The following is a 24,607-nucleotide window of genomic DNA, read 5'->3' as shown; positions in this document are numbered from 1 at the left end:
GGTTAGAATGATGCTATATAAAATGTTTATACTTCCATTACAAATGCTGGTGATATCAAGATCTATCAAATTATTGTCTGGGTTTTTTCAGTGTTTATTCACTGGTGCAGTGAACCTGTTTTCTTTTTCTTTGTATTTTGATCTTATGTTTGTTTTTGACAGTAGTTTACCCTCCTGCACACAATAAGGAAACAAGAAAGCTTAACAACCCACCCACCTAACACGCCTAGTGACTAGTCTGTCTAGGATCTATGTGTAAATGAGAGAAAGAGAACTATCTAGCAAATGAATTGGGATACACAACTTTGTCCCCTATCTGAATTTATTCCCTGGAGGAATATTTACACCTTTTCAGATATATATGCACACTACCCTCCAATCTCAAAGTTGGGTGCTAGGTGGTATGAAAGTCCACCATGATCTAAAGCAATGCATGAAGAGGTGATCTGCATTCTTAATTCCATATTTCAATTCTAAAACTGTATTTTCTGATTTTTGATTAGTGACTTTCCAGGTTTAAGGGGGGATGTTGTATGTGGGAGGTTTTTACAGCAAAGTACAAACCAAGTGCTATGACCTGATGGATAAATAATGCTGTTAGGTCCACCTGTATACAAAGACTCAGTAGCATTACCTCCATGTTCAATTTAGCACAAAATCTCCAGTAACAAACCTCACATTTCTGTTTGTAATATCTAAAGAATCAATTCTAAATGCACTTAATCTGTTTCTGTGAGGTCTCCACTCACCCACAGACATTTAACCAATCATTACTGAAGCTGCTTCTAATGCTCTAAATGCCTGATGAGCTTCAGGCCATGGCTATTTAATTATTGAAGAAGTGTTTTAAGAAGTGACAGAGAAACATTGCCTTCTTCCTTGATGTATTACACTCTTACTGTGGCCTGATCCAGAAAACAAGGAGGTCTGTATAAGTATTTACACAAACCAGGGCAAATCATTATTCAGGCTCAGCGCTGTTTTTTTTTGTTTGGTTGGTTGGTAGGTTGTTTTTTTTTTTTGTTTTGTTTTGTTTTGTTTTAAACAGTCTCCTTCTCTTGCTTTTGCCCTCATAGTTTTCTATCTACACTTGCAGCCTGATCTGATTCTACTGAATAATTGATTGTATGGTATCATATCATTCCAAGTGCATCCTCATTTCCCACTTCTTTTTTATATACAGTTTTTGTTGCTGTTTACTTTTTAAACTGTTAAAAGTTTTTTGCTTGCTTGTTTTCCCTATTGCCTTTAGTACTAATCAAAGAGTACTGAGTGTACTGTTCAGGGCTGTTGGGGATAGGAGAAAGAAGAGAGAAAAAAAAAGGGTGGGGGGTGGGGAGAAGGAGTAATGAATTTTAATTCTCTGGCTCCTGTAAAGTTTTGCTTCTAGTGCTCACATTTCATGCTTTACAGGTGAATGTATTTTATTCCCATGATCTCTACAAGTCTGTTCACACACACTGAAGATCACTCTCCAGAGTACGGCCCTTCCAAGCCAGTATGTAAACAACTCTTTCATAAATTAGGGGTCTTCTCAGCCTAATTGCTTCTCTTGTACATGTTTTGAGGAGTTAATGGAAGAAAGTGCTACTCCATCTCTGCTCACAGATTATAAAATGTGTTTTGCTGTTATCAACAACAGGTGAAGAAAACTGCACTATTGTGGATCAGGTCAATTACTTCTACATGTAGTCTTATCACGTGGTAATCACTGCAGTGCCTGAATGCCTCTGGCAGTACATTAAGCAGCACAAAAGGTCTGTCACATTTCGTCCACTCAGCTTCAGGAGTCTGTTAAGTGAACTGTTGCATAATAGGCAAAAGTATAGCCTATAGTTGGGTTTCTTTGTGTGTGTGTCTTTAATATAGCTATCTTTAAAATTAAGTTTTATAATTTCCTGGAACCTCCTGCTAGATCAGTCAGTCTAAATTTCATCTACTGCAGGTTGTCTCTCTCCTTGAAGAGCTCCATTATGTCAGTCAAGCAAAACTACTGGGGACAGTTTTCATCTAGTTTTTCTAGATAACATCAGGTCAGGCTACGGAGAATTTGGATGAAGATTGTTTATAGCGGTAATATTCTATAGAAAATCCATTCAGAGAATATAAAGATTGCAGTGTTCAAGGAAACAAGACTGTGTTGTGCTTCACTTTTTGTAGAATACAGAATATAGAATTTCACGTGAGCGTCCGTTTTACACATTTACCAGCAGGAGTTCAGAACAAGGCTAGCGGCAAATAAGCAAGTTCATAGAGATTTTAATTTCTGTTATTTGCTTTTTATATCTGTAAAGGAACATGAAATATTTCTTCAGAAATATGTCACTGTGCTCAAGCGACTCTCTTATGCATATCTAATGGAGAATAGTCCAAGTGATAAGTTAGTAAATGTGTCACAAGCTGATGTTTGCAGTTCCAGCTAGGCTCCATATGCACATTTAGGTGTCTAAATACACTTTGTAATCTAGCCCTCAGCTATCTAGGCATTCAAAAGTGAGACTCAGAATTTCGTGTCAGTTGCACGGTTTTGTATAAACTACCTTAAATATATTAAAATGTTTTTCCTATAAACACTTGTGGAAGTGCATAGCTGATATTTATTTATTTAAACTTTCTGACATTATGTCTCTATAAATATTTTAAAATATACTAAAAGAATACTGAATTTAATTTAAATGTAATTATTTGATAAAAGTTCTGTATATTCATTACACAGAAAGAATATGTAGTTTCATTGGTAATTACTGTCACTTTCTGTAATTCATATCTGGCATGTGTTTAAAATATTTTTTTTATATCATAATTTTTTGTTGTGTCTGCTAATTAGGACAAGCATGAATGCTATTTACTCATTGAAATTAAGAAAAAATAATATAGTCACCTATTACCCCTTATCATCATTTCATAATTGTAATGGTGTTACAAGATGAACACTTTTTTTTTTTTCTGTTAAAGAGATCAGATTTTCCTGCTTTGTGCAAAACAATTGGATACACAGGTATGACACACATAAGCTTTTCTATAAATTGCAGGATCCCGAAAGATTGCTGTTAGAAACTTGTAGATGCAACTTATGTGAATTTATCCAAGGGCAAAGTGGTCACCATGAGCTATCTGAAATGTTTATGTGTAATACCTTACTACTGCTTTTGAAGGTGAAATGCACATGCAGACCAAAAGACACAGTAGAGTCTGTGACTGTTGAGCTTAGTAGTGTCTTAAATTGGAATCATAATTTTTCATCCATAATAGCATAAAATATTACAATGCTTCCTTTGTTTCACAAAATTCTTCGCCTTCACAAGAGGTGATTGATAAATACCAATTACTAATATTATGTATATTTAATAGTCTTGTAAATTTTAATTTTATAAAGAAAGGTAAAAGTTAAAAAGGAATAACACAAAATATTTTACTCACAGCAAATAATTTACTTGAAGCCAGGAAACAAACAAAAACACAACAAATAATTAAGCCTGTTACAAAGCCTAAGAAATAAAGGACTTACAATCTGCATCAGAAAATACTCCCAGAAAACAAAGAAGCAAATTAAAATTGAATTTTTATCCTTCAAAATATTCTCAAGAATCTATGTAACCCATCAAGTTTCTGAGATGTAAGTGAATTGCATAGTGAAAAGCACAACTGAATTCTGTGACACAGAAACACAGGTACTCTAGCAGTAGATCTAGAGATACCTTTTTAAAGGTTTATATGCTGGTATTTATCCTTCTGAAGCTTCTTCATCACAAGGTTTCCCTTACGCACATTTTTTTTTTTTTTTATTTGATCCTATTTGTTATTTTCCTATTACTGCATTAATGTAAAGCTGGTCATTTGATGCAGTTCCATCTGTTAAGTATTTCACAATAAGATTTTCATGTTAATTATGTCTTTGCACCCATCCATATAACTATGACTGGAATCCAGCACATGAGTTCCTTTTATCGCTTTATCTTCTCAGTTAGAACCAGGAGTTGCAAGGCCAGGAGAGGAACCCACCACATACATACAAATAGCAATGGGAATGTCATCGCTGTCACCTCCAACATTTCTCCAAAGGAGGACTGTACTCCTCAACAGAAGGCTGTAGTCAAGCAGAAAGCAAGGTCAGGAGGAAAGGCAGCATAAAACTCCACTGGCAGCCAGCATGATGGTTTTGTTTAGAGCTCAGTTTGAGTCCAATCTTTTGTATGAGAGCTTAGTAAAAGCTGAAACATTTGAGTGGAATGTTGTTGTTCTAGGTGACTAAGTAACTTCCAGCATTTAAACTCAGACAGCTGAAGTTCCTCTCTTAACTGGGTCTCAGTAGTTTCCAGTCTGATAAAGCTGTGACAACTGGGTGAGGCTAAATCTTGAGCTGCACCACTGTTCATCATTAGCAAATCTACCCATTCATTTTGTTTATTATGGACTACGGGTTATGAGTTAATATATTTTGGGATGTCCTCTGTCTGGAAGTAAATGTTATTCTTTGCATACAAAATCAGGTATTACTGAGCAGATGTAATAAAAATATTTAAACAGATACCTGAATTGCAGGTATGGATCTTCCAACATTCTATATTTATTGCACATCTTTTCTGTAGATAGTTTTGCTTATTTATCTTGTAAAAATGTGCATTTTGAATTTTTATAACATAACTTACCTATTCCATTTCCAAATCTGTCATCTTTGGAATATCTCTGGAAAGTTATGACACTAATTATAAAGAAACCATTGAGTTATTCCAGCTTGAAAAACAATGGAATTTACAAAGAGGTCCACACTCCAGAAGGTGGGGTTCTTAGGAGCTGACATATAACATCAATGTAGACAGAACCTTGGTATACAATATTCTGCATGTACATATGTGCATGCATGTCTTCAGTAAGATAATGTACAAAAAATAAAGCCTATAAACATAATGTAAGACACAAAAGTTGGAACAATTTTTAATGATGGAAATAAAGAAAGCATGGGAGACAAGAGCTTTATTTGTTCAGTGGTGTCCTAATAATTTTTTTTATTATTATTTTTTAAGCAAAGAAATATAGCACAGAAAGAAAAAATAAGCCACAGAAAGAGAAGAAAGAATGAAAGTAATGAGCATGAATTCTCCTGCACTTTCTAAATACCTTATGTTCTGAGGTTTTTGCATTGGTTCTTATGTTTTTTAAATCAAAACAAAAATGAAAAACGTTGCTGCAAGTACACTATAACCCTAATATAACTTCTGTACAGAAAACCTGAGAAGAAAATTCTCGTATACTGTATGTTTCTTCATATGAAAAATATCATTCAGGTAAATATCTTCTGTGGAACATCGGACTTTGGATCTTTCTGTTAGCAAGATAGGAACAGAGAAGACTAGAATGAGACTGTTGCATATTATTAACCTGTAAAGACAAAAATCCAGGGATATTCATTGTCAGATTTCTGAAAGTTCAGACAGTTCAGGCGGCTATAGTCAATTCTACCAGGCAACTTGAAGAAAGTATCACACCTACTTCTTATCCTAGCCCTTTGAGTTGTTCTGGATCTTTAAAACACTATGAAAGAGTAAGCCACTATGTACCCTGGCAATATGTTCAGAAATTTGTTTTAAGTAAAAAGGAAGCATATCTTGAATACAGAGCCATGAATTTTATAGTGATACTAGTGATATTACTATGGGTGATTCCAATGTAGGTTTATATTAGTTAAAATGATGCCCACACAACATAACAATAATTGGAACTGCTCAATTGAAACAAAAAGGGCAGTAGTATCACCAAAAAAACATGCAGTTCTATGTCTGAGCTTTTTTCTCACTGTCATGGGCACACATTGTTTCCTGGTCCCTGCCTGTGTCACTTAGGCAAGTGCAGGGGAATGTTAGCTGTGGTGATCTGTTAACTCAGTATTCATGGTGTTACCTTCTCCAGGTCCTTCTCATTTTTTGCATTTGCTTGAGGCTTTAAATGCTGACATTAATAAATATGCTTCTTTTCTGTTTGTCTGCTGTTCTATACTTTTAGAATGGTTTTCTTATCATTGTTTGATGGATCTTTGATATATATGGTACAGTGTAGTACTACTGTTAGTGGTGAACATTAAATCAAACAATTAAGCATTAGTAAAATTATATATATATAATTATATAAATAGTTACAATTTAGTAAAACAAGTTTGAACAACTCCAAAGATTAATAGCAGTGAGCAAGGCCTGCAATTTAACAACAATCTCCATTTGTTTTTGCTAGTAGACTGTAGCCACATAATTGCTTCATAGCTAGTGCAACACACAATTTAAAATGTTGGGCTATACTAAGACCCTGCTGGAAGAACCCAAATGGAAGAAAAAAGGTTGTTCAGTGTGTTCATGACAAAGGGGAAGTGCAATGTCTGGGGTCTACTTTCCATGTCAATACTGCTAGAAATTCCCAGAATGGAGTAACAGTAGCAGCTTAAACCAACTTAAAATTCTCAATTTTCCTTGAATGTATTTGGCCCTTTCCCATGAGAGTGTAAATAAATACAAAGGGGAGAGGAGGGTACTTTCAATTCACTTAGGAGAGTATTACTGTTACATTAGTAATACTTGGCATTCTGCCCTCAAATTTAAGAACAACTCATTGAAAATATGTAAAGAAACCAGGAGTTTTGCATTGTCTTTGGTGGAAAGTAACCTTAGGGAGTAAATATTAGTGCTCTGGAAAGCTTCTGCAAGTATTTCACTTGGGGGTGATATATTTTATCCTGATTTGTACTCCAGCAATAATACTATCAAACAAACAAATTTTTGAAAAGGCCACCACCATCTGGTGATTAATATTGGTTTGCAACACAGTGATATTTCTTGTCAAGTGAACCTTTTCTGAATCAATATCAGTTTAGAAGTCCCATCTATTATAAGTAACAACCTTTTACTAATTCAGTGTTTTCATTCCCTTGAGTTTGTTGCAACTTTATTTACCATTTCAGCAAACCTGCTCTGACATTCCTAACATCCTAACTAGTGCATGCATAATTAACCATAAGCAAACAGTGTCAGGAAAATTAATAATGACAGTCAAAGCAATAAGGCTATTTTCTCATCTCTGTTGCCCATACACATTCAGAAAGCATTCTTAAACTTTAACATAGTATAGTACCTGACGATATCATAAAATTAGATGTATTTCCAAGACAAAACAGTACTGAAGAGGCTTAATGGAAAATGTGTCTATGCCTTGGGTTTATCTATACTATAGCTGTATATAGATATATATGTATTATATCTATGTTGCAGCTCTGAAATAATTTAAAATTGAGTTTTCTAAATGTGTCTTTTCTCTACCTTTCTGCCTCTGAGATAGGAAGCAGCCATTATGAATACACACAGTTTTAATTTATTCCCAGAAATTTTGAAGGTTTATGGAATGTGTACAATTTATATACATTTTGTATGTGTTTATATATATATTGAAGGCAGTATCTTTAGCTTGAAAAGAAGTAAAAGGATAGAAGACAAAATGAAGAAAAGACAGATTCCCCAAAATCTTAATCTGCTACCTAACTGGTTTGAGCATTGGTAAGACGTTTATAATCCAAACCAGGTTGCTAACACCAGTTAATGTGACACAAAGCTGTTTTTTTTGGAAAAGAGTTCAGTGGAATACAAGATGACAGGCCACTGATGAGCCACAAGGAAGCAGGCCTCCAGGACAGATCTTTGAGCAAGTTCAGCGGAGGCAGATAATTTATAACTGGATTAGCTTACTTCAGTCCTTCATGGGTCAGAAGCTAAAATCAGACACTATTTACACTGAAAGGGGGAAAAAAAAAAAAAGTATAAAAATATAATGAATCAGCTACCACCTGAGCTTGGATGATTATCCTTTAGAAGCCTTTTCAGTTATTTTCACATTAAAATGAGCTCCTAAGGGTGGAATTGCATTGGCAATACCAGCAGTTTAGAAACCAGCTACCTCTGTTCTTGTATCCCACAGGTTCAGGTCACACAACAGTTAATAAGACTAACAGGGGCATGGTCTCATAGATTTGAACTATAATTTCTAGTGGATATATGTAAGTCAGTGGGTTTGTTTATACTTTATTAAGATCATTGATATACAGCAAAGTTGTTAAGTTAGTTCATTTCTTGAACAGTGTAGTCCTAGGGAAGAAAAGAAAACAGGTAGAGTCATAATTTTAAAATTTCAGAATTGAGTTGCATTGAGTACAAAACACAATCTTTGTGTTCAAAGATGGTGAAGGGTCCAGAGGGGAAGATGTATGAGAGATGGCTGAAATATGTAAGAATATATCTCCATCCGTTATCCACAACTTTGTTCAGCACTCCAGGAATGCTCCTCCTGAGCTTTTTCATGAATTTGGATGGAGATGTTTCATATTACCATGTAGCAGTCAGTCAAGAGCATTGCTATAGAAAATTTTTTAATTAGATATTCTGCTTCTTTTCACTGATACCATATTTTCCACTAAGTTTCAAAAAAATTATTTGCTTCTGTCATCAGGATTATTTTCTATTCTGGAAATTTCACAGGATTTATATTATCAATACTTTAGTCCATTGAAGAAGAATTTGCATCAGGTAGATATCACACACTTCAACCAATGTTATAAGCAAGTGTTTTTAAATAGTATTCTTAAATTACTATGAAATGATTTTCATCTTTTGAAGCCAGATTTTCATTTTTTGAAACATATAGAAGCCACAAGCTGTAGATGGAAAATAAGTAGAAAATGAGAGGTTTTTCTTATTCTCCATAGTGTATAGGAAATGTTCATTATGCAATGAACCCTTCAATATTAGCCAGCCACCTAAGAGGCTGAATGAATTAACTGTTCAACCATGAGGAAAATGAAAGACAGCTATCTACCTGTACGTGTTCCCCTTCCACTCTTCCTCTACATTTGAAATTACTACTTCTAGTGTGAAAAGCCTATGTGATAAAGATGATCATTCTCTTGGTGTCTTCAGTCAAATCATGCTTTCACACACGTGATATTCATGCCAGTGTTGATCATGATTTCTACCTAATTAATTTGGTACTATCCATTCATCTGCAAAAACCCTGTTCCCATTTGTCATCATGATATTTTTAATGACAGGTTTTGAGCTGAGCAGGAGTACCTGATGATTATGACCTGCATGATGACTATAGTTTCCTGAAAAGGGAATGATTTCAATCCAAAGGTGGTGGTGGGAGGGAAATCTTAGAGCTAGATGGGAAAATAATCATTTTCTATATGTATATTATTTACTGTCTGCCTGCCCCGTTCATAGAATTAGACTGCATATCCTTACCCCAGTTCTGTAGGCCACCATCAGGATGTGGATCTTTACTTCTACCTAATGCTCCCATGGTTGCTGAAACTGGTAAAATTCAAGGAAGGGTTAGCAGGATTTTGCTGGGGTTTTGCTCTCCTGATGGGGCTTTCATTTGATTCATTTATGCTTGTTTTGCATAACATTGTGCAAAATAGTGCTTGCATATTATTTAGCTCATCTTTAGATGAGTATATAGAAATTAATAGGATTACTAGGATTTATAGAGCCTCAATCCCCGCGGGAACGGGGTTAAGCTGAGGCAGGGGAAATTTAGGCTTGACATAAGGAGGGGGTTCTTCACAGAGAGGGTGGTTGCACACTGGAACAGGCTCCCCAGGGAAGTGGTCACTGCACCGAGCCTGTCTGAATTTAAGAAGAGATTGGACTGTGCACTTAGTCACATGGTCTGAACTTTTGGGTAGACCTGTGCGGTGTCAAGAGTTGGACTTGATGATCCTTAAGGGTCCCTTCCAACTCAGGATATTCTATGATTCTATGAATCCAGAGTCTAGCTGTCAGACGGTTTTGCTTTAATACGTCACTAAAGCTGAAAATAATTGCATGCTTTCTGATTTTTTTTTTCTGTAATACCAAATGAAAAAACAACCATCATCACCAGCAGAAAAAAAGACATTGCTAATGAAATTTGTTTTAAAAAAAAAAAAAAAAATCAATGAGGTACAAAAATGATGTTACTCACAAGAACTCCTTTGCTTGCAGTCCAATTCTATAATATTCAAATTAACTAGGCACTGCTATGTAAAGTACTTCAAGAGACAAAGTCAACACATATTAATCTTATGGGACACGTGGTTACCCATGCATTACAGTTTACTAAATATAAAAAATAAATTTATGTAAAACATCTAAATCTCTTTTAAAAAAAATGTCATTATACATTCATCCATGATTAACTGCACAAAAATGTATTTTTTGAATCTATCACATAACATGACTTTTTTGTTGTTGTTTTTCAGTATTCAAGGTGAATTGCCTACCTGTATGCATAATTCAGTCCTCTGATAATAATCTGTTTTATCAGAAGTATGAATGCTTTTATGGAAGAGCTCTGTGCTATCTGTTTTGACAATGTGTTTCTAAATATTTTTGTTTGTTTGTTTGTTTTTGTTCTTTTGGGTGCGAACAACACAGTGATGCTGGAACTAGATTGCTCAAGTGTCTGCTGATGTTCAGTCAAGAAGTTCATAATTTTCTGAAGTTATACCACTTCCCTTAAACTGAGATACAAGTATAGCACTAGTACTTTTGATAGATTTCTGATTGCAAAAAGAATTTATACAGATGCTTAAACTCATATGGGAAGGCACCCTGTAGTAGCATACTACATTCTTTTTTTACATACTTCATTCTTTTTTTTAACAACAAAGTACAGAAACAGATTAACAAAATCAGTCATACTCCAGGAATAAACCTGACAATAAACAAAAGCTTCAGAAATAGTTATTGATTTTAGAACTCATTGAATTACAGAATTAATAATTATAAAATTAAATATTTGACTTTAGCAGCTAGTTTGCTAACTGTCTTGAACTTACCTTGGGAAAAAAAAAAAAAAAAAAAAAAGAACAGCTTTCAATTGTAATTGATTTTGAAGTCTGAATAATCTTCTATAATTTGTCTTGGGATCAGTCATGGTTAAAATTTTCACTAATGTCTGCCTAAATTTTGTCTCCTGTATTCAGTCTTTGTGGAAGTATTGACTGTGTAGAGATCAACAGTTCTGAACTTCCTCTCTATTTTTTATAAAGGAAGCTGGTACCGCAGATATAAAGTTGTCTTTTCTGGGTAATGGATATAAGGGCAGAGACTGGCTCAGAGTGTTGTAAAAATATGGAAGAAAAACAACAGATAGCAGAGTCATTACTGAAATAAAATCAGAGTGAGCAATGCTGGAACATGTATCGTACTCTTCTGATGATGTACCTTCCAAAATACCTTGCATTTCAACCCTCGTCTTACTAAAATTCAATGATGAAGCCCTGTTATACTAATTCAGTGCCCTGCTGATATCTTTTCACATTTAAATGTCTCCTTCTAAAATTTTTAAATTTCATTAAAATCAGCACTTTCCTTTTAGCATGCTCTAAATGTACTATAATGTAATATTGTAAACTCAACATTAATACATATACTATAAGCTTACATATGTATTCATTTAATTTCAACCTAACAGGTGAAATCTAAGGGGAAAAAAAAAAAAAGTCATACTCTGCCACTGTAACTGTACAGTGGGTTACAAGGCCATGCTCAAGATACCAGCATACAAATGGCACAACATAACATAAAATGATATGTCATAGTTTATTACTGGCTCACTGACTCAGAGAAAGGGAAAGAGAGGGTATTAACTAAAAACAGTGATGCCTCAAAGAGGGGAGAAATGAAGGAAAATAAATAAATAAGTAAATAAACAGATTATGTCCGGAAGTGACATAACATTGAAATGTATCCCTTCTGTCTCTAAAGAGAAAATGTGGTCTTTGACAAAGACACTCCATTAACTGGTATGACCTGATTAGGCTTATAAACGCTGCTGACTGTATTATTAAAACAAATGGGAGGCAGAGAAACAGTGATGGGCTGTATAGTCAAACTGAACCCACCTGGGTGGGTACTCTAGTTTAATTCTTTTTCCACTGAATGAATAAACCACATAACAAAGTTCAAGAAAGTCAGCTGAGATGTAATTATAGTTCAGGATGAAAAGATAGGAGTAGGTTGGCTGAGGAATAATGAACACTCTTTCACCAGAGGAATTATAAACAAATGTAATCTTTCTTCATAAAGCATTTAATTCTCTTCCCTGTCTCAGGTCATTTAACACATACTTACATGGCAAAATGAAGAAGTAATTTTTTTAAATTACAGATTTTATAATTTAAAGTGTGTGTCAAAACAGTTACTGAGTTTATTACATATGTCCCAATACATGATAAACAATTTCTGATTTCAAAAAAGCAACATAAATCAGTGGAAGAAAACACAATCTATCTTCATATCTCTGTGATATGAAAGAAAATTATAATCACAAAGTAGAAAAAAATGTAACTGCTAATTTTTTTAATTGATAATGCCAAAATTAAAAACAAATACACTAAACATCATGTAAATGCTACATAAATTCTAATAAAAATTGACTTTGTTTTTTTCTGTAAACACAGAAACTTATAAACCAGCCAAACAATAAATAAATAAAGGCAAAAAAAGTTGTTAATTTATTCATCAAAAGTAAGTCAACCATAGTGGATATAGACCATACTCTCACCCTGTGGCAGCTGGTTTACTTGAATGTTTGTGTGTTTTTGCCTTCTGCTTTATGCAACTAGATAATTATGAAATAGATCTCATACTTGATACAAGACCAATGTAGTGAATATTGTATATGCTTAATTAAAGATAAATGCAGCTGAAATTTTTGAAGGTTATCTCCTGCATATGTATATGATGCAGAATAGAAAGACAAGTAGAAATGAAAGTTTTGTGGAAATAAAATGTTTAAATAGACTGATGTTGGCTTTTTTTGTTTGTTTTTGTCATCCAGCATTTCAAATGCAGACACTTTTAAGGCCAGACACTAAATCTCTATTTGTATAGATAACATTCAAATTATAGGCATGATAAAGAGAGTAATTGCATATGAAAACAAAATACACAATAACTACACTAATTAGATAAGAGATGAGATCCTATCATTCCCCATGGAATGATATTTTAAGGGGAACTCTAGACACATCAAGATGTGCCTAGAGCTGAGATTAGGGCTCAATAAATATACTTTTGCCAAGGACACAATGTAGAAAATGCTATTAGGTGTATAAATATGCATCAGATTTGATGGCATGCATATTCTTAAGTAGGAGTACTATTTCACTCCTTCACACATAAAAGTAATTTCTTTCTAGGCATGTGAATGGCATGAATGAAACCAGACTTCTGGAGGCAGAAACAATGTCGGTTATTCTGTAAAGACATACATGTATTTTCCCTGTGCAACTGAAATGGATATATTTCTGATCTAGATCAAAGTGGACAGTTACATCTGCATACTACAACAGATGGTGGAAACACAAGTTTGGTTTCTCAAAAGAACTAATTAACTGTGTACTACTACAGTTATTATGCTTCTGGTTCTAGTATAGTTTGACTAGTATTATATGGGGGCGGGGGGGTAGGGAAGGGTTTTGCAACATATTCCTTGCACCAAGTAGATTTAAAATGTTACACTTGCTATTCTGTAGGGAACAGTTCTCAAGGGAACTTTATTTAGGCAAAATGACAGGAAAAGGAGCAAATATGGACAGAATATGAAAAAAAAAAAAAAAAAAGGAAAGGTGTGGAGAGACAGAAAAGAAAAAAATATGAGTGAACAACGAATATCAGAGAAGACAAAAATCTAGCAGGAAGGGAAGGTGTCTGGAAACCTGTAGGGAATCTAAACTTCCTGAGCTTTTGGGCCATGATGGACTATGTCTTGCAGAGCTTTGCTCATCACCTTTGCAACAGAGAAGGAAAAACTGCAAACTTGGCTTAGTGGTACGAGATTATAAAGTATGGAACAATGTGTGAATAGAGGAAGTAATGGTGTCCTGGACATGGACCGTCTACAATGTAGAGTAACAAGAAGTAAAGGTAGTAAATTGGTCCACTTCACACTTTAGGCACAAGCAAACATGCATTAACGTGCCACATACTGGGAAGAAAAAGAAAAGAAAAAAGAATAATCTGATACAGAAATATAATAAAAGTTCTAATACAAAAACCAAATCTGTATATCTTGACACATTCTCAAAATTGTTATTTAAATGGTTCAGCCTTGGATCAGTTGCATGAATTACATGACTGCATTCTTATTTCAACAAACCTCTGTTTCTCAGGTAGCATAGGCAAAGAAACAAGAGTCTAGTCTAGAGTGAAAAAGTTTCAGAAAAAAAAAAAAAGAAAAGAAAAGAAAAGAAAAAAAGGTTTTAAAGAAATTATATCAAAAACACAGATTCAAAATCCCCATTTTGGAAGAAAGATGGGAGTTTTAATGAGGGACCAATTTTCCTGTGTCATAAGCTGATGAATACAGATGACAGAAAAAGTGGGTTGAGCTCTGCTAGGAATAAATTCTGAAGTATAGCATAAGAAAGGAAAGTAACATCTTAATTTCCCTCATTCACCAGAAAATCCAGTAGAAAATTCACTGACTACTGTTAGGACAAAACTCTTCCATGTCTAACTGTTCTTCTACCCATTAGTTACTATTTTAAAAGATAATAGAGGATATATGGCAGAAATCTAGAAATATTTTGCATGTGTTTGAAAGAAAAACTCAAGATAATGTGTAACATTCAGCTGAGCTCCAACCCTCAGAAGAAATTTAAAGCAAATAATCTTACAAAATATTTGTAGATATAGTGAAAATAAGAAAATGTTGAGTATCAGCCAACATTGATTTTCTGAGGATATTTCTTTGTCTAATCAAATTTCCATTTTCAGCAATTCATTCCCTCTAATGAACAAGGAATAGGAGTCACATATGTAAACATGAGTAAAACCTTGTATACTATTTTATGTGGAATTCCAAGGCAAATTGGAGGAATATAGTCTGGATGAAACCTCAGTGAAATGTATGCAGAATTAGTCATTGAGACTGTGTTTGATGACAAGGAGCAGATCACAATCAAAATGGAAGAAATCTGTCAAGCACTTTTCATCCAGAGTTGGTCCACAGTCTTGTATTATTCTTTATTTTCAAGCTCAATAATGATGGAATAGCAGGTAAACTTAAAAAGCATACAAACTACATCTATCTGGGAGATTTTGCAAGCTGTGTTGGACAGTATTCATTTTATTTGGTTTACATTGTTTTCCTATGCTCAGCATAGCACTGTGCTTTCAATGTCATCAATCAACAATTTATATGCTGTCATACGATGCCCAGCAATCTGCAGACCCTAAGTCCTCTTTTTCCCCTGTGCTTTGTTCATTGAATGTTTTTTCCTGGTGAGCACCATACAGATAACCTGCCATTCTAGTTCTGCCTTCAGGAGGGAGTGATGACACACTGCAAATCACCGTATGCACCTTCGCTACATTAAATAGCTTGTCTGTTTTGTTTGTTTGCCTTTTTTTTTTTTCTCTTATTTTTTCCTTAAGAGCCTTTAATATGGATTGTCCTTTAACTGAAATCCAGGCTCATTCAACATTCCTTTTCACAGGCATTCCTGTATTAAAAAAAAAAATTAATAATAAGTCAAGTACTAGCACATAAGTATGAAAATATATTGAAGTATTAATATGTAAATGGGAATTCAAAGGAAAAAGAAACACTGAATCCTTTTAAGGGACATCAGCATTCATTCTGATTGTTTTTAGTATCCAGTAAGTGAGGAAATTGGGTAATTGCCAACAACACATAGCAAAATAAAGAAACAAACAACAACAACAAAAAAAAAGATGACCTGCTAATAAACTCTAAATCCCGAAATCAATGCCAGGCAAACGGTCACTGTCTAATCAAGCAAACTAAAGGATTTTAAAGCTTTCACCTACTTTCAAAGGCATAAGAGGCCAGCAAGTGCACAGAAACATGCGGTTTCAACTCTGTTGGCATAACAAAACACTGCTTGTGTCTTTAGCTAACACATTAGTGAAAAAGCAAGGAAATTAAGTTTCAGCACAGAAGCATGATTGAAACAGCTGTAACTTTTCATGTGTACTGTCTGTCTCACTTATGTACAACTAGTTCATAAAACCAAAGATGGATATAGAAGGACAGTTAATTAAAAAAAAAAAAAAAAAAAAAAAAGCTCTCTGCAAATCAGTATATTTAATTATTTTTCAGCATAAATTGACCTATCTTTACTCTTTGCATCAGTAGATTTACAAAAATGGCTGTTTTCCAGAATCTGAGATATAACTTTTGTTAGAAAAATTGTCTAAGGAATCAAGTAAGTTTTGAATTTCTGAAACAGGTTAATTCATTTTTTTTAGAACACAAATAGATGCAAAATCAAGGCAATACATTCTAATCTACTTTTACCTTTAAGCCCATTTTATTTTCTGAAGTCTTTTTGAACAGAGATGGACAAAATAGCAAAGTGCAGTTAAAGTCACACAAAACTAATTACAGTGTCAAAGTATCAGTTCCAAATAAATTTACTGTCATTCAAACAGTAGGTGTACCCTTACTGCAGTCAACTTATGAGTATTATATAGGTATGGTACTTGAATGCTTAAGCAGTAAATTATTTTAGTTTTTCTAACTGTGTACACTTAGTTGTCCTAAAGTCTTGCTATTGAACTGAGTTAGAAACCTATTTTCACAGAGGCTGTTCATACATAAAGAATGAGAAAGAACAGAGTACAAGCACCTTCATTAAAATGTCAAACTGATGTGAAATGAATGTGTACAGTTGCCAGTGTTTTTTCAAGGGAGCTAACTGAACGACCACTACCAACGTGGACAGACCACCCATAATCTGAACAATTTTATTGCGGTGACAGCTGCAAGAATAGACATGATCTGATGGTGTTCAAGAGCTCATTCCAATGACATGACAATCCCTGATTTTAGTTTTCATCTCTTTACCACTGACAGTAAGCTAAGTGAACAAGGATGAAATAAGATAAGACCCTCTTTAGAGTTAGGGACAGGAGAAGTGCATGCTTGAGAAATGAATACATCCAGGTGATCTTACATTGCTGTGTCTCTCAGATACAATGTTCTGAAAGTGGTCTCCTGTTGTGGGACACCTCTATGAGTGACAATTTAAAGTACAGAGAACAAGCCTACATTTGCTTTCATCACGTTTCAGCACATCTTCATGCTAAAATGGAACAGATACTGAGCAGAATCTTTACAAAACTAAGTATACTATGTTTTTTAAATTCAAGTCAGAGAATTTATTTGAAATCTGAATTTCATAGCTTGTGGAGCCATTTTACTATGCATCGTTGAGTCTCAACAGTGTTAACATATAAAGCCTTTTCCCTTCAGTGCAATACCAGGATTTTATTCAAAGATGATATTTTTTATTTATGAATCTTGTTCAGAGGGAAAAAATGGACTTTTAATTCAAGCTTCAAATGTGCTGCATGACTACTTAGCTAACACAACACATGGGAATAGTAATCTCCATCAAGTGAAGCAAAAATGACTGAAACTATCTAAAAAGTGTTACAAGAGTTTTTTTGAGAGGCTTGATCACTGCTATAGAAAATGAGAGGCACAGGAAAAAGTGTTTACAATAAAGTCAAGAAAGAATTTCTAGCTATTTCTAAAAACCATTTCTAGTTGTCTCACCCTCTGCTCAAAACTGACTGGAGTTTTACAGTGCATTTTAAGCAGTTAGATTTGAAGCCACAAGACACTTGTATCTTCTGCAATGCCTGAAATAAAAAGTGCATTGTCTTATGGCAAATATGAGCATAATGATATCCAGTAATAACTTACTCAGGAAGTAGATCAAGTACTGTGCACTGACTAAATGTAGTACTCAGCATTTTTTCCTCCATAGTTGTTTTTAATATCTTTGCTGTCAATATTTTATTTTACGCAGTGTTTTCTATGAACATTTTGACAGAAACTGTTCACTGGAATTTCAGATTGCTCCTTTTCTCTCGTTGCTCTACAACCAAATCATGTGGTCCGAAATAGGCTAAATAAGACGCACACTAGGTTTGTTCAGTTCTGACTGCAGGGTGTATGACAAGCTGGAAACTACACTACTGCACAAACATTACGGAGCCTTTTTTCACTACTTTTTCATTATAGAGGTACGCACTTTTGGTGTGTGTGGTATTTTTTGTCATTTTTGTTGCTGTAGTATCTCTTACCATGTTATTTTTTTTAGAGGATCTTCTATCTTCAATTTCACTAAAAAATCAATTGCACTTCTGTTTGTGTTTCTTCAGATTCAGTCTGAAAATTATAGAAGTGGCAAAATCTAGTAGCATGGAAAGAATGCAAAACATTTTTCAACTCTGTAACCCTTGGTTCAGTACCTAGATTTTGTTACCAGACAGAAAAACAATGGTTATATTAGCTGAGCAATATAATATACACATCAGCTGCCCTCAAGCTCTATCCAAAGAAGCAAAATAGAAATAATTAGGTAAATGTTGCATCATCAGAGAGAGCATAAACCACAAAACATGAGGTTTATTCTATAAACATGATATCATGTTTAGAGAATACGGGTTGTAGGTTCAGTTTATTCAAAGCCCTGTCCAGAAGACAGTAACACTCCCATTGGTTTTCATGGTGGTTCGATTATGACAGTAGGTGAGTAGCTGAGATTAGAAATAAAATAAAAATAAAATAATAAAATAAAACAATACAAAAGCCTTTTGGAAATCATGCAGGATCCAGTGTAAAAGAAAAATCAGTGAGATTTATCAAAACCATGGAAGAACCACAGCTATGTATTGGGGGAGAGGAGGAGGAGAGCAGGAGGGGCTCCAGGCACTGGCCTCTGGGCAGGAGGCGGCACTGGAGCAGGAATTTCCCTCCCTCAGCCCCTGGACAGGTCCCACACTGAAGCAGGGTAAGGTGTGAGGAGGAAGGGTCGACTCTCAGGGAGTGACCACAGCCCCAGTCCCCAGCCCCTGCGTCACTTGCTCGGGGGAGGATGTGCATACGTTTGAGATGGAGGGGTAAGGCTGGGCATGGGACAAACGTCAGGTAGCGGGAAGGCAATTTAGTATTTGTCATTGTTTCTCACTACCCAAACCTATTTCAATTGTCAGTAAGTTAATTTTCCTAAAGTTGAGTGTTTTGCATGACAGTAACTGGTAAGTGCTGTCCCCTCTATCTCAACCCATGAGATCTTCTTTTCTTTTCTTCATTTCTTCTTTCAGAAGGAATGTGGAGTGGCCTGGTATGTCTCTGGCAGCCAGACAAGGTCAACCACCATAGCAGCTTACCCATAGCTATCTCTCACAGGTATTTGCTTAACTGCCTGTGCAGAAAACCCCATCATCCTCTTAGACAGCCTCTCCGATCACTTTCATACTCTTTGTCATGGCACAGCACAGGCCTGGGAGCTGGCCACCAGAAGCGTGGGGTGTCCCTGGGTGGGCCAGGCAGGTCCCATCTCTGCAGCCCACCAGGAGCAGAGCACCAGGAGCACCAGGGCAGCCCCAGCCCCAGGCACCTCCATGGGGATGTGGCTAGGCTGAGGTCAGGCCAGGCCATAGGTCTGTGGCTGGGCCTGGCTGGGGAAGGGGCCGTGGGTGGGTAGGGTGGTGCTGTGGGGAGCTGGAGCCTGACCCTGCTGTGGCCTCAGTGGAGTAGGGGCTGGTGGCCCCAGTGCATGGTTGACAAGTTAAATGCACAAGAGCACATGTGATATAAATCAGTATCTAATTATCTGTCCGGACTTTGTATCAAAAAGTAATCATGAGATTTTTGAAAGCATTTGAAATGTTAATGATTTCTTTCCCACTTACTGAAGAGCATAAAACTAAACTGGTTTATAAATATATTTCCAGCTTATATGTATTTCTACCACGCCTTAAAGTCAACTCAAATAAAATGCAGTAAGTTTAAATTTACTTACAAATAAAATTTAAATAATAAAACTAACCAATGGAGCTGCATGAGGAACAATGGACTTTGTCCCCTCAGTGTTTAGGTCAAATAAAATCAAGTCTCCTGCTAGACAGAGGTCTAAGTGACAATTTAAACAAATACTCCAGCTCCCAGGATTAATGATAAGTTGGAAGCTGCTGCCAGCAGAGTTCCTGACTCCCTCATGCCCGTGTTGCTGCCATGAAACATGATAAGCAGTTAACAGCCATGACATGCTGCAGTGGGGGACTCCTCTGTAGTTACCATACAAAAAAGCCTTTCTTATTATTGCATGTTCAGAGACAGTGTGAACACACTGCAGTCAGATGTGTGACATACAGCAAAAAATCATTTAGAAAGCCCTGCTGGGAAGTCTATCCAGCAGTATATGCAAGATAGAACTCATCATGCCCAGTCACACATAGTATATAGGCTTCAAGGGCAGCAATATCCTGATGCAGGTCAGCCTGGCACTGTGTTTCAGCAGGACAGGGATAAAACCCATCATTCTCTCTTCTAATATCACTGTCTTGATTTATAGGAAGTTACTTGCATTTTGTTCTATATAAAGTGGTTAGAGATGAGGAAATTTTTGAATGAGAGACATTTGAATCTCATGCATCAGTCATATTTTTCCTATATATAAAAATCCATAATGCTCTATAAGGCTCTTAGGTAATGTGGAAGCATTAGTCATAGCTAAAATATGGATCAAAACTGTTGCCCCAGGCTTTATGAAACAGAAAGAAAGAAAAAAAAAAAAGCCTCTAGCACCCACTGTCATTTCAATACTATTATGCTCCCAGTATCTTGGAAAACAAACCAGTTTTCCCACAGGAAGACAATCAGGGTAGCATCTTTGAACTGAGAGACAAACTGAGCCCATTTCAAATCCAATAGCAAAGCAAATATAAAGCAAATAGCAATAGCAAAGCCATCCCAAAATGAAGTGGTGCCTTCAGTCATATGGTTCATGCAACAAGGGTGAAAAGCAAACACAGACACCTAAATATAAATACAACATACAGAAATAATCTACCTCCAATGCCACCCTAACTGACTGAGAATGAATATCCCAGTCAGTATGTATAGATTCCAGATGTTCTTTCATTCTTCTCTCAATAGTTTTCCCCACCTCAATACATTCTGTGTACCAGATGATATATCATCAAGCAGAAAGCTTTTTTTTTTTTTTTTTTTTTTTTTCCCCACAGGATGGATCAAAAACCCTTGGTTCTATCAAACAAACACAATAGTAAAGGTGATGAATTGAAGCATTGCTGTACAAGGATAAAAGCCATCCAGTTTTGACACAAGTGTGCAGAATCTGTTGCTCTGATATGACTTTCTGATTCTCGCTTTATAATACTGTCTCTCAGTAGATTAACCTCTTTATTCAAGCTAAGTTGTTAATTTTACCATATACTTAAAATGTTTAATATGAAACTGCATCAAGAGGGGCTCTGCAAGGTGTGGATCTGAATAAAATTATGAGTAGAAATTTCAATATAAGGGTTTTATTTTTCTGGTGTTCCTAGAATATTCTAAATAAAACAGGCAAAGTTAATGGTTTCTATGAGCAAGATTTTCTCTATCTCTTTGTGTAGAAGCATCTTAAATGCCCATACCTGACTAGATTATGACTATTGTGACCAGTATGTTGCTGTCAGTTCAGCATAAGTAAATAAAAGTTGCTAACTGTTGGTGGTAGCTGTCACATTTGCAAATGACATTGATAGAAATACAATAAAATGCTCTAAGTACAGATTATAAGATACAAATATATTTACCTTATATATATGATATTTGCACATATATACACACAAAGACCTTAATCGAGACATTTATAATCTGAGTCCCATACTTACATAATACTATAATCAATGCGATTATACCAAGTTCTGTTAAATTAAATGTATGACATTTTTCTCAGTAAGCAACATTTGCTGTTTCTATATCAAAACCAGTCTTTTTATTTTTATATAGACTGTATAAAACATTATCAGGTAATATACTTAACTGTAGTTCCTTTTAAAGGTTTAGGTACTGCAAACAAGAGGAGTAACTCTAATAAAACCACTCATTAATTTACAGGTAAGAAATAAATGTGTTTCAGTTACATATGCCCTTCCTTATGCATAATATGAATAATTTATTTGCTTATTGTGTGGATAATGGAAAATTTCTAAGTTATGGGTAAAATATTAATTTTCTTTCTTCCAAATTGTCGTATGTGCAGCAGCAGATGTGATAGTTCAGCACATTGTTCTTTATTATCACTTCCAACAATAACTTGATTTAAACAGTTGAGGTTGCTTTGTGATTTTTAATATTAACATAAATAATTGTAGTCTTTAATGTCAAAGTTTTCTTTGAGCTATACTGATAATGAATAAAGCACATAGCTAACTTAATTTCTTACAAGGTATTTTGTCAGCTACAGTCTCTAGCATAATATGAAAGTTATATTAAACACATTAGAGCTGATGTGTTTAATAATTGAGAAATATAATGGTTCACATTTTTATTTCTTTAAAACAGATTTTCTGAATCTTTTATGTGATTTCTCTGTAATTCTCAGTTCTCAGTAATTTAGCTAAGTAATGATTCACTTCAGAGCATTTTGAATGGAATAATATATGCCTGTGGATAGTATAGGATGTGTAGAGGTCAGCAATTCTTTGAGTTCAGTCTCATAATTCATTGGACTTCAAATGGACTTTTGGGTCAATTTTCCTGACTGGCATTATCTGCAGAAGAACAAGTCAGCTGAAGAAGGTTTGGGAGCTACATCTGTAACTGGGTGACAGGCAAATTTCAAAGGCACAGAAGGGGATGGAGCGGGAAGTATTACAGAACAGAAAATGGTTTGTCAGTTTCTTCATATTCCAGGCTACTGGGCGTGAAACACTCGATCAAGTTTTCTCCAAACAATCATTTGATCACATATTTAGTATTTCTTCTCTTTGACAGCAGCCTTTTTCTTTTTTTTTTTTTTTTTTTTTTTTTTTTTTTTTTTTTTTTCTTCTATTGGCACTTAGCAAAATGTCTTTGCGTTGAAGCTGTTTTTGAAAACAACTCCAGGAGAACGGTATAGACCAGTCATGCTGTATCCAATAACAAACTGCAGCTGTGTGATTTCCAAAGCCACATCTGACATGGAAAAAAAAGATCTCTTCAGCTCTGTATACATAATGTGAGTTCTACAGTTGAATTGTATGTCATGTGAAAAAAAGTACCTACTTTTGTTTACTTTAAATCTGTTAATTAATCCTTTTATGGGCCCTAATTAAGCCCTATGTTGAAAAATAATAAAAATAATTTTCTGTTTATTTTCTGCATGTAGTGGGTTTACATGGAAAGGTTTTGGTAGTGGGGGGCTATATGGGTGGCTTCTGTGAGAAGAATCTAGAAGCTGCCCCATGTTAGGTAAGGGCCCCATTGCTGACCAGAGCCAAGCCAATAAGTGATGTTGTTTTGTGCCTCTGTGAGAGCATATTTAAGACAGGGGAAAAAAAAGCACTGCACCACACAGCAGCTGGGAGAGTGAGAGGAGTGAGGAACAGCCTTGCAGGTGCCAAGGTCAGTGAAGAAGGAGGGGGAGAGGTGCTTCAGGTGCCGGAGCAGAAGTCCCCTGCGGCCTGTGGTGAGGACCATGGTGAAGCAGGATGTCCCCCTGCAGCCCATGGAGTATCACAGTGGAGCAGGGTTCCACGCTGCAGCCCGTGGAGGAGACCACGGTGGAGCAGGTGGACCTGTACCGATGGAGGCTGAGGCCCCTGCAGGAGCAGATTCTGGACCAGACCTGTAGCCCGTGGAGAGGAGACCACTGCAGGAGCAGGTAATCTGGCAGGAGCTGCTGCCTGTGGGGGACCCAGGTTGGAGCAGTTTTCTCCTGAAGGATGGACCCCGTGGTACGGACCCATATTTGGAGCAGTTTTTGAAGAGCTGCTGCCTGTGGGCAGCCCATGCTGGATCACTTCACCGAGGACTGCATCCCATGGGAGGGACCCCACAGCACAGGGGATGAGAGTGACTGAGAAGGAACGGCAGAGAGGAAGCGCTATAGACTGACCATAACCCCCATTCCCCCATTCCCCTGCACCACTTGGGGGAGAGGAGGTGGAAGAGGGTGGATGGAAGGTGCTTTTGGTTTCTTTCCTTTGTTTCTCACTTCTCTAGCTTGTTAGTAATAAGCAATAAATGTTAATATCTCCCTATGCTGAGTCTGTTTTGCCTATCATTTACAATCTCCTCGTCCGCATCTCAACCCTACTCTACTGAGAGACCGGTTGTGGTGAAGCTCAGCCACCCACCTGAGTAAAACTACCACACTGCAGGACAGTGCTTTCTCTAGTTTTCCAATGGACTGGATTGTTTTACCAAGTAATTGAAATGCAGGATCACTCTGGGTTTCCAAAGTAGCATGACACTTTCTATTTGGTTCTCTACTGATTGCCTAATAAGTCCTAACACCAGACCTATTTATGTTGTTTTTGATGACTACTTTGCAGAACGGGTATCTAGTAACTTAAAGTATCCTCCCTGAGTAATAATAATTTATTCTGAGCTCATGATAGATGTGCATTTAGTATTGTTTCTGCCCTCTTTCATTATCTTCCATCAGTTGCAGTTTCATCCATAATTCTAGCACGTTTATTGTTTGCTTTGCAGGTCTTCACTTTACTTTTCTAGATTATCTTTGACTCTATCAAACAATTCTTATACT

General features: G+C 35.8%; 1 long non-coding RNA gene across 1 annotated transcript; it reads left to right on the top strand.

The window, feature by feature from the left end:
• The first annotated feature begins 805 nt into the window (after positions 1-805).
• Positions 806-2,609, top strand: LOC140001735 (uncharacterized). Its single transcript, XR_011807246.1, has 3 exons — positions 806-925; positions 1,414-1,498; positions 1,946-2,609. It is a non-coding gene; the product is annotated as an uncharacterized lncRNA (long non-coding RNA).
• The last annotated feature ends 21,998 nt before the right edge of the window (positions 2,610-24,607 follow it).

This window comes from Anas platyrhynchos, chromosome 2, assembly GCF_047663525.1.
Source record: "Anas platyrhynchos isolate ZD024472 breed Pekin duck chromosome 2, IASCAAS_PekinDuck_T2T, whole genome shotgun sequence".
NCBI classification, from domain to species: Eukaryota; Metazoa; Chordata; class Aves; order Anseriformes; family Anatidae; genus Anas; species Anas platyrhynchos.
Note: the sequence above shows the minus strand (reverse complement) of the source record. Positions and strands in the feature narration are given on the sequence as shown.